Below are 12173 nucleotides of genomic sequence, written 5' to 3'. Positions count from 1 at the left end.
GCTACACCCATTGAAAGCAACAGGGTGTATATGGTAATTCTTACTGTGGCCATCAAGCAAGGCATCGTGACCATGCCACATGTACATCTTTTGTCCCTTGCCTTACAGCTGGCCATACACAAGTAATTTTCTTTTGTTCAACCCATTTGATGTGGATGTGGGAGACCCTTCCACTGAGCATTTGTACTTTGATAGCTGTGAGATTTCCCCGCCATCAGAATACACTTAATTTTCCAACGAGCTGATCAATAGAATGACTTGTGTACAACCAGCCTTCCCATAAATCAAAATTCAGCTGGTGCTTACTGAACTGGCACAGTGACTGAGCTGTCATAGATATCTCCCCTAATAATAATAATAATAATTAGCTGCTGGGACCGGCTTCCAATTGTGTGACCACCATGTTGGCCAGTCACAGTGGTTGCATAGGTCTCATTTACATTGGGTGATTTGGAATTGTAGGCAAAATTGAAGTGTGATTCCGCAATTGAGATTCATATCTCTGTGTGTTTAGAATGCGCACAGGATTGCATACTTTTCAGGCAGAGAGACGCATAGCCCAGTGATGGTGAACCTTGGCACCCCAGATGCTTTGGAACTACATTTCCCATGATGCTCATGCACTCTGCAGTGTAGTTGAACATCATGGGAAATGTAGTTCCAAAACATTTGGGGTGCCAAGGTGCGTAATCACTGGCATAGGCTGTCATTCTAATGCTTTGATAATGGTATTTTATGTTTTAATGGGCTATTTATTTTTATCTAGGTATATGTAGCTGGAGTTCAATTTTTAAGTTTAATCACTAGAGTTGGGCGAATAATTGGGTGAATAATAATAAGCAGGGCAAGGTTCAGCCCAGACATTGTCTGTTTGGCGAGCACCTGAATTGCGCACCCCACAATGCACTGCCCACTGCACAGTGCATTCACAGCTTTTCCCAATCAGAGCACAGTGAATAGCTGGTTGTTGAGGAGGGGGGCCGGGAAGTCAGCCGCTGCCTCCTTAACAATGGATGAGTCGTCAGCTGTCAACGAGCTTCTGGCAATAGAAAAAAGTGAAAAAAAATGGCGTGGGCCCCCCCCCCAATCCATAACAGGCCCTTCAGGTCTAATATTGATTTTAAGGGGAACCTCACGCCAATTTTTTTTTTAAACGTCATGGGGTCCCCTTCAAAATCCATACCAGACACTTATCCCAGCATGCAGCCTGGCAAGACAAGAAAGGGGGGGATGAGTGAGCAGCCCCTCTAATGAACAAAACCAGGCCACATGTCCGCAACATGGGGGGGTGCTTTGGGGTGGGGGGCCAAGTCTTGTTAGGTGACCCAGTATGCACCTGTCTTATCAAGGGGGCTTCCAGATTCCAATGAACCCCCTGCCCACAGACCCCCACAACCACAACTCAGGGTTGTCTGGAGGAGGCCTTTAATCCCCATCAATATGTTTGTGTAACCGGGTGACCCTGTCCCCTCTGACGCCCCGGGAAAGCCATGGGAAAGTCACCGTGCGTCAGAGTGGGGTGGGGTCACCTGGGAATGTCACTGTGTGGCCCCGCCCTCAGTTATATAAGAACTGTCAAAGCAAAGATTCGTCATACGGCAGAAGCCTCCCATGGAGGTGGCTCAGTTGCGGCTTTGGTTTTTTAATCTTTTTCAGTCCATCGGCGGAGTGAGAGAAGAAGATGAATGGACTTTGTGGGACATTTTTATTTTTTAATAAAGGATTGTGTGTCTTGTGTTTTTCTTTTAAATTTTGACACTTTTTTTGTGAAATGGTATGGGTATTTACAATGTATGTACCAATTTACAGGCATACTATAGACAACCCCCAGGTATGAAATTTAAAGGAATATGTCACTTTTATTGTTTCACTTTAAGCATTATTAACCTCCCTGGCGGTACGATTATTTCGGATTTTAGGTGCTAAAAGCGGTACCATTATTTTGGCGTTTTATATTGTAGTCCTGTAATTCTTAGGAATAACTCACTTAAATCTGTCCAAACCAGAGTCTAGCAGACATCCCGGGTATGATAAAGTTTGAAAAATGAAATCATAAATTATAATATAATAAATAACTATAAATAATTGTACCAAATAATATAACAATAATAAAAATTATTCAATAATGTAATCAAATCAAAAACACTGAAATTTGCTCAGTTGCAGAATTGTCACTGTCATTACTTTTCAGTATTTGATGACGGATCTCCCCACAACTCGCTCAATTCTGCGAGTGATTACAACTTATTATCGCTGTTTTCTAGCTGGTCTAAAACCATTTTTGATGTAAATTCACAGTTTGGTTGCTATGGACAATCTCCAGTTTCCAGGCAGAAAGAACTGTTTTTATTATATAAAACTGCATGCAGAGCACTGGACAGACCACTAGGGACAAAGGGGATGTGAAATATTTACATACAGCAAGATTACATTATACTGTATGTATACTGTGTGTTTCAGTTTTTGAATTTGGCGCCGATCTCCGTCCCCGTGCGTCGCAACGCTCGCAGGGAACGGAGATCGGCTCTGTGATAGATTGAGCGAGACACGGCTCGCTCGTACAGCGGGGAGACAACGCTGGATCCGACGGAGAAGGTAAGTAAACATCCTCCTGGATCCAGCGATGCAGTCCCGAGTCTGGCTCGGGGATACCGCTTTTGGTATAAAAATTCCACCCCGAGCCAGACTCGGGAATACCGTCAGGGGGGTTAAGATCACTGCTCCTTTTTTTTTGCATTGATACATATCCCCTGGGGCAGGACCTGGGTCCCCAAACAGTTTTTATGAAAATAACTTGCATATTAACCCTTAAAAGTAGCACTTTTGACTTTTCAAGTTCCTATTCCATAAACTTTAATAGTGTTTGTGTGTTCTGGCTAATTTTTTGCCTGTTCGGTATGTTCTGGTGCGAACCGAACCGTTACCTAGTGATCACCACTGAGGTTTTTAAAAAATTTTGCAATATACCCAAAAAAAAGATGACCAGGCCATTTTTGTGATACGGCACTGCGGTGCTTTAACTGACAATTGCGCGGTCGTCCAACGTTGTACCCAAACAAAATTGACGTCCTTTTTTCCCCACAAAAAAGTATTATTTTTTACTTTTTGCTATAAGAAATATTCCCCAAAAAATATAGAAAAAAAAATGTCTTCCTCAGGCCAATATGTATTCTTCTACATATTTTTGGTAAAAAAAAAACGCGGGTGGCTGGTGGACATCGCGGCCGCAGGTCACACGCTTCAGCTCCAGTGCCGTGCACATGCCCACTGTATCTATTGCACAAATCAATGTAAAGGCTACGCCGATTTGTGCACGCTGATTTGCTGCAGTATAATGACGACAGCTGGTCGCCAAGTGGTTAAAAGCCAGAGAAGCGATGCATTATTTTCAGTGGGTCGGCATACTTATGAGGGTCTATTTATAAAAAAAAATTCACACAACCATCACAAACTATCCCCAACATTTATTTCCTATGATTGGCGATGGCATCTAGTGGCCACTGTGTGGTATTTTCATGAAATTATTCAATAAGGAAATGACCACATTATGGAATATTTGGCGGTCATAAGAAAAAAACATTTTAAGCAAATTTCTGGGATTTTTTTAACATTAACCCTGGTAAGAATATTTCCATCAGATTGCCTTAAATAGAAGTAGATAAGTATACCGTATCTATGCAATCAAGGATTGGGAAGATTTTTACATTACCTTTAAGAAAGTTGGATCTTTTTTTTTTTAAATATGAATACAAAAATTTACAAATTTGAGAAAAACCTCTCTATATTTATTTAAAAAAAAAACATAAGTTTGAGTGTAAAAATGTTCATTTTTTTTTTCACAGTATTTCAGTACTTTTAGGAGTCATTTTCAAACATGTTAAATTAAATACGAGTGCAGAAGAAAAGGTATGAATCATTTGCTCCATCTGATAAAGTAAATATTTCCCCGGCGCTCTGATTTATCACAGCGTAATAGAAAACTTGGTGTGTTGGTTTTGACAGCCAATGTTTAAAGGAAAAGGATATTCCTTAATAAAATATTAAGTCCCAATGTTTAATATAGTGTAAGAAGAGATTCAGTTATCCGGAGAGATATGGTAAGTGACCCATCAGAAGCTGAAAGCAAGAGCCATGAATTATTTGCTATGCTGGATAACTAATTCACATCTTTACTGTTGCATTCTATTAATCTGAAAAGGCGCGTTTGCTCTGCTGTTTAATTACGCAAAGCATGTCACTTAAAGGGGCGCTCTGGTCCAACATGCAAATTAAGCATCTCAATTTTTGGCATAAGCAGGACCTCTCCTGCTCAGTGCTTACTGCGTGCCTATCAAACAGTCCAAATATTTAACCGCTTCAGCCCTGGAAGATTTGGCCGCTGAATGACCGGTCCATTTTTTGCGATTCGGCACTGCGTCACTTTAACTGAGAATTGCGTGTTCATGCGACGTAACAAGCAAACAAAATTGACGTCCTTTTTTTCCCACAAATAGAGCGTTCTTTTGGTGGTATTTGATTGCCTCTGTGCTATACATTTTTGCTATATTTTTTATTGTCGCTATATTTTTTTTTTATAATTGTTGCTATATTTTTTGCGCTATAAACAAAAAAAAGAGCGACAATTTTGAAAAAAAAAACACAATACTTTTTGCTATAATAAATATCTAAATTTTTTAGGCTGATATGTATTCTTCTACATATTTTTGGTAAAAATCACAATAAGCGTATATTGATTGGTTTGCACAAATGTTTTAACGCCTACAAAATAGGGGAAACAGTCATAGCATTTTTATTATAATTTTTTTAGTAGTAATGGCGCGATCTGTGATTTTTATCGGGACGGTGACATTATGGCAGACACATCAGACAGTTTTGACACATTTTTGGGACCATTGGCATTTATATAGTAATCGGTGCTATACAAATGCACTGATTACTGTAAAAATTTCACTGGCAGGGAAGGGGTTTCTAACTGTAGGGGGAGGGGACAGACCTAGAGGAAATGACAGATCGTGGTTCCTAGCTATTAGGAACTCATGATCTGTCTCTCCTCACAGAGCAGAACAGGGATTTGTGTGTTCTGCCTCTTGTGCCCGCGATCGCTCATGGTCGGCCGTCATAGTGACCATCAGCGACGAGCATTGGCACCCCCCGCAGTGCAGTGGGCACGTGCACGCCCTTCCGACAGCGCACGCATGCCTGCTATCCTGATCCCACAAGCCGTCGTATAGCTACGACCACTCGCGGAATCATGCAAACCTGCCGCAGTAAAATTACGCAGCTAAAATTCCAACTCCAGGATGAAGAAAGAAAAAACCCTTGCAGTGGGGATTCCCCTTTTGCACAGCACTTGGGGTTAAGGGTTAAGCACTTGTTGAAACGGGAGTAAACCCGCTGCCATTTTTTTTTTTTTTTTTTTTTAAACCTGCAAGGGAAAAAGCATAATGAGCTAGTATGCACCGCATACTAGCTAATTATGAAATACTTACCTTAGAACGAGCCCCAACATCTTGCCCGATTCACGCCGAGAGAGCTGACATGTTCGCTCGCCGTGTCTTCCGGGTATCGCGGCTCCGGTGCTGTGAGTGGCCGGAGCTGCAATATCGTCACTCCCGTGCATGCGCGTGGGAGATTTATTTCCGGAAAAGTCCTGCCGGGCCTGTGCGCATGCACATGCGCATGCGCCGCTGCAGTCAGCAGCTCATTGCGAGGGGAATATCTCCTAAATCATACAGGTTTAGGAGATATTTTTTTTACAAGTAAAAAAAAAAAAACACTATACAACCGTTTTAAGGCTCCATTCACAACATGCAGGTGCGACAGAGCACACACGTTCCTGTATGTTTTCTGTGCGCTCCCACAGATCAGGTATAGGGTAGCCCAATAATTTAGATGGGCTGCCCTACACATGAAAAAAAAACACAGAAAAGTGGTCCCTGACCCCCTTTTCAAAAGCACATATATTGCAATATACGGGAACTAAAAACCCCTGTTTTTTAATTGCAAAGTTTGCTAGATGTCTATCTGCCTCATATTGGCACTACATACCCTGCATCCGAAAAGTATTCACACTTTTTCCTAATTTTATTATGTTAAAGACCTATTCCAAAATGGATTGAATTCATTATTGTCCTCAAAATTCTACAAACAATACCCCATAATGACAACGTGAAAGAGTTTGTTTGAAATCTGCAAATTTATTAAAAATAAAAAACGAAAAAAATCACATGTGCGTAAGTATTCATAGCCTTTGCTCAACACTTTGTTGAAGCACCTTTGGCCCCATTTACAGCCCCAAGTCTTTTTGAGTATGATGCTACAAGCTTGGCACATCTATTTTTGGGCAGTTTCGCCCGTGGGAATGTGAGCCGCACCTCTCCCCCTCCTCAAAAAGAAAACTTAGTTAATTAAAGACGCTCACAACTTTGTTTGGCATATAATTGGCCGCGGCACGTTTATCGGTGTCATAAATAAATGAACATAATTTTAATAGTTTTTTTTATTAATTCACAAAAAACTTTAAATTTGCAAATAATAAATACAAAAACAGTTCAGTCATACAGGACTCAAGGAATACAGAATATCTTATAAGCACAAGTCCCCCCTTTAAATATAAAGGATGACAAACCACATATACCTGCTTGCAACAAGAGTGGGGGGGGCTTGTTGCTGGCTCTGACCAACTGGTGACGAAATTCCTGCAGGGCCAGCTTTATATACTGAGCCTCCTTCCTGGAATGTTCTACCCGGTTATGTGACCTTCTAGAACACTCACAGTGGTCATGTGACGTTCCCCAAATTTCTGCAGTGTCACATGACCCAATTTTTTCATTTTTTTTGTATACCTAAACTTTGTTTACATTTTTTTTTTAAGGGACCCTGCCTCTTATATATATATACTACACATGCGGGTAGGGGGGCAGCCAAATACCCATGCTGACGGGATCAAATAGTTAAGCCCTTTCAGTCCATTCTTCTTTGTAGGACCTCTCAAGCTCCATCAGGTTGGATGGGGAGCGTTGGTGCACAGCCATTTTCAGATCTCTCCAGGGAAGTCTGGGCTCTGGCTCGGCCACTCAAGGACATTCACAGAGTTGTCCTATAGCCACTCCTTTGTTATATTGGCTGTGTGCTTGTCGTTGTCTTGTTGGTGCTTAGGGTCGATGTCTTGTTGGAATATGAACCTTTGCCCCAGTCTGAGGTCCAGAGTGCTGTGGAGCAGGTTTTCATCAAGGGTGTCTCTGTACATTGCTGCATTCATCTTTGCCACAATCCTGACTCCCAGTTCCTGCCACTGAAAAACATCCCCACAGCATGATGATGCAACCACCATGCTTTACTGTAGGGAGGGTATTGGGCAAGAAATAAGCGGTGCCTGGTTTGCTCCAGACATGACGCTTCCCAAATCAGGCCAAAGAGTTCATTCTTTGTTTCATCAGACCAGGAATATTCTTTCTCATGGTCTGAGAGTCCTTCAGGTGCCTTTTGGCAAACTCCAGGAGGGCTGTCATGTACCGTTTACTGAGGAGTGGCTACTGTCTGGCCGCTCTACCATACAGGCCTGATTGGTGGAGTGCTGCAGAGATGGTTGTTCTTATGGAAGGTTCTCCTCTCCCCACAGAATAATGCTGGAGCTCTGTCAGAGTGATCATCTGTTTCTTGGTCACCTCCCTGACTCCCTCCTATCGTCTTGGTTTGGCCGGGCCACCTGCTCTAGAAAGAGCCCGGGTGGTTGAAAACTTCTTCTATTTACAGATGATGGAGGTCACTGTGCTCATTTGGGACCTTCAATGCTGCAGAATTTTTTTTGTACTTCCCCAGATCTGTGCCTCGATACAATCCTGACTCAGAAGGTCTACAGACAATTCCTTGGACTTCATGGCTTGGTTTGTGCTCTGGCATGCACTGTTAACTGGGGGACCTTTTATAGACAGGTGTGTACCTTCCCAAATCATATCCAATCAACTGAATTTAACACAGGTGGACTCCAATCAAGTTGTAGAAACATCTCTAGGATGATCAGTGGAAATAGGATGACCCTGAGCTCAATATTGAGTGTCAAAGCAAAGGCTGTGAATACTTATGTACATGTGATTTTTTGGGGGTTTTATTTTTAATAAATTTGCAAAGATTTCAAACAAACTTCTTTCATGTTGTCATTATGGGGTATTGTTTGTAGAATTTTGAGGAAAATAATGAATTTAATCCATGTTGGACTAAGGCTGTAACATAATAAAATGTGAAAAAAGTGAAGCACTGTAAATACTTTGCGGATGCACTGTACACTGGAGCATTTGCATTTGCAGAGCAGAGTAGGGACTGGCCAGAGAGAGATTACTTTGGCACAACTGGCCAAATCTGAACCTTGTAGCTTTCACTCAACTTGTGTCTATCGCCCTCATATTGGCACTATATGCACTTGAGCATGTGTATTTGCAGAGCAGAGTAGGGACTGGCCAGAGAGAGATCACTTTGACACAGTTGGCCAGCTTACCCATGTAGTGCAATTTATGTGAGATAAAAAATCACTGTTTATAATTGCAAAGTTAGCTTGAAGGGGTGTATAGCATTGTGTAGAAGGTTCATCCAGAATTTTTAGTGTTAACCCTTTTAGCACCTGATGGGTTATATACATGTAGAAGCTATTGGGATTTGACAATATGTATATCTTACTTCTATTGCATTGCAAGTCCGTGACCAGACTTGAACCCTGTAGCTCTCCTCAAACTTGTGTCTATCTACCCCATATTGGCACTTTATCCACTGGAGTATTTGCATTTTGCAGAGCAGAGTAGGGACTGGCCAGAGAGGAGTTCATTCAGTTGGCCAGCTTGAACATGTATTGCAATTTATGTGAACTAAAAATCCCTGTTTTTTTATTGCAAAAGTTGATATAAAGGATGTATAGCAGTGTGCATATTTACAAAATCACATTGCTCTGAACCACATGGTGCTGCAGCACAATGCATTTTGCCACTAGCGTAATTGTTCACATTAGCAGATGCGTGGAGGTGCTGTTAGGAATTAATGGCACTGCTGCTTGTCTGCTAAAGGGCAGCACATTTCTGTGTGTGTCAGGAATGTGCACAGTTTTGAGCGTGTTCCCAACCTGAACAAATGTGGACACAGGTTTAATCTAGGTGCTGGAGGACGAGGTTCCATTGCTAACTTATTCCCCACTCTGGGAGGCTTTGGTGCTCTCCTCTTCTCCACTCTGGGCTGTGAACAGTCCCTTGGCATCTCCGCATACAGGGCGTAAATGTTAACCCTGGAGAAGGCAGGGGTGACCATCAACACCTAGGAGCACCTTAGAGAGGAGGCTGCACAGGAGTGGTGACACAGATTGGGGGAGCCTACAGGAGCAGAGTAAGGTAAGTATTACTCCTTATATCTGCTCCCCTAGACTTAACAAGAAGTGAACACTTGCAATAAGTGTGTGAGGGGGGCAGTAAAGGGTCATTTTTTTTTCTTCTGCTCAGAATTGGGCTTTAATTAAATTTTAGCTATTAAATCAATATACAAGATTTGCTATCTTTCAAGCCCTGATGGAGAGGACAAGGCTTAGCCTTCCGAAATGTGTTGGCTGTAAATTTTCATCTGATTTTGCATTTGAGCTGCTCATATTAACCTCACACAGCACCAGAACATCACCACTGTATGTGTATCGGGGGGGGGCAGAGAACTTTGGGTTATAACTGAACACAGCACACGAGACACCCTTCACTCATGATAAGTACCACCTTGGTTCTGTTTTTTGTTTTGTTTTTTAATTACTAAACTACAGCTTTAATATTACGGTGTGATGTTTCAGTCCTAGATTTACCTTATTCTTGAACTCTTTGCTTAGAAGGAGTTTACATTTGCATATAAAAGTGTGTATAAGGGCGCTCTGAGTAACAAACCAAGCAGATATCAGTCTATGTATTAATAGAAGAGGTTCTTTATGCACTTTCGGCAGCACTTGAAGAGAGAAGCAAACTCTGAAAGTAAAATGAAAAGAAAAAAAGGTGCCTCTAAGTGCAGAAGTAAAATGTTAAATTTCCCAAAAGGTTTATAAACGCTTACAAAAGGGTGGATGGGTAGAAGCACATCATATTAGCAATATGGCAGGTGGTCCAGCGTTCTGGTAGTCCCAAGGAGCCTCAGTGATATCCGCAGCTGTAATTCTATGGCAGCATATTCTGAAGTGGCCAACAGATGGAAGCCACAATTCCCCTGGATACTAGGAAGACAGCTAGGCTTGAAGAAGGAACCAATCAGTTGTTCCGAAATGCGCCGCATGTTGATGACATCACTTCTGGCTTGCTGTCCGCGCTGGTTGCTGGTCCCTTCCTGCTGACGTCACTTCCTGGATTCGGCTTCCATGCTGTCTTCCTATTATCCAGGAGAGTTGTGTCTTCCATCTGTCGGCCACTTTAGAATATGCTGCCATAGAATTAAACCTGTGGTTATCACTGAGACTCCTTGGGACTACCAGAACACCGGACCACCTGCCATATTACTAATATGATGTGCTTCTACCCATCCACCCTTTTGTAAGTGTTTTTAACCCTTTTGCAAAATATAACGTTTTACTTCTGCACTTAGAGGTGCCTTTTTTTCTTTTCAGTTGACATTTCCATCACTACAAATGCTTAGTGGGTGGTCATCCGGGGGAACTCACTGGTATGACCACAAAGACAAGTCACCAGTGGCTTCAAGAGGTAACTCAAAAATCTGCTGCTGTCTTAGAAATTTGAATTTCATTATGTTATGTCATTTATTAGAAATAAACAAACTATTGCAAAATGTAATCAATAATTGAACAATGCATATCTAACCATAGCCACCAACAGTACATCAAACCCACTTTTGTCTGTGACATGCTCAGCGTTCTGCTCCCTAATCATCCTGATTATTTTCCTCCCTCTAGTCCAGCCTTTCTCAACTTTTTCAACACAGAGGAACCCTTGAAATTGTCAGAAACCATGAATCAGACTGGGACAGAAGTACAGTTAAATCACACTTGTTTAATAATAATAATAATAAAAAAAGGTAAACAGAGTAAACATAGTAAAAACATAGCCAGAGTTGAGGAACCGGAACGTATAGTCAGACAAGCCAAAACATCAGGGAGCCAGAGGTGAGCGTAGTAGAACAGCAAGCAGGATCTGGAGCCACAAGGAATGTCAGTAAAGGAAATCTTTAACAGGAACACAGGAGAGCGTCTCTAGAGATGTGACCAAGGCGAAGGCAGAGACCATCTGGACTGGACAGCTTAAGTAGGCAGGACTGATGAGCAGGATATCATCAACATGGGAGTCACTATAGAGAGATAGGAGCTGGCAATTAGCCGACAGCTGAGTGGCCAGCTCAGAGAAGGAAGGGCTGAGCCCAGGCCTGACAGAAATAACTTTCCGGTCTCAGGGAACCCCTGCTAAAAATGTCTATATTTACAACTCATGATGCATTAGTGTGATGGTCAGTGGAAAGAATGACCCTTACTATTGTGGTCATTGGGAAGAACACTTTACATATGGAATTAAGTATTTTACCATATCTCAGAAAACAAGCATACAACGCCACATCCTAAAAATATACTTAGGACAGGAAAAAGGAAAAAGCCATTTCCATAACAGGGACTTTAAAGGCTTCATACTGAAGATGAGGCAACACAATTCATTAAAAGAAAAGGTTTTTATTTCATGATTCCATTATAAAAATGTAAGGTCTCTCAGAACTACCCCAAAATAGTAACAATCATAAAAACATCATAAAAACGTATGGATAATTTCCAAAATTGATACTAGTACATCCGCTGGTTTGTTCCGACACGTTTCACAGTCAACAACTGCTTCATCAGGGATTTATTTTATTAAATTGTATTGCCTCATCTTCAGTATGAAGCCTTTAAAGTCTCTATTATTGTTTTTTTTTTCCTTTTTATTGTCCTCTTTACAGATAGCTAAAAAGATCAGTAGCGTCAGTGGGAACTTTTTTTTCCTCACAAATAGAGCTTTCTTTTGGTGATGTTTGATCACCACTGGGGTTTACAAATAAAAAAAGACTGAAAAAGACTTAACATTTTGAAAACAAAAAAATTTTTTCTTCGTTTCCAGACTTTTTAACTTAAACTTTTTAAATAAGTACATTTTCTTCTTCCCTGATGGGCACTGATGAGTCTGCACTGATGG

This window comes from Lithobates pipiens, unplaced genomic scaffold, assembly GCF_037356315.1.
Source record: "Lithobates pipiens isolate NorthernLeopardFrog02 unplaced genomic scaffold, aLitPip1_a1.2 Scaffold_25, whole genome shotgun sequence".
NCBI lineage: Eukaryota > Metazoa > Chordata > Amphibia > Anura > Ranidae > Lithobates > Lithobates pipiens.
Note: the sequence above shows the minus strand (reverse complement) of the source record.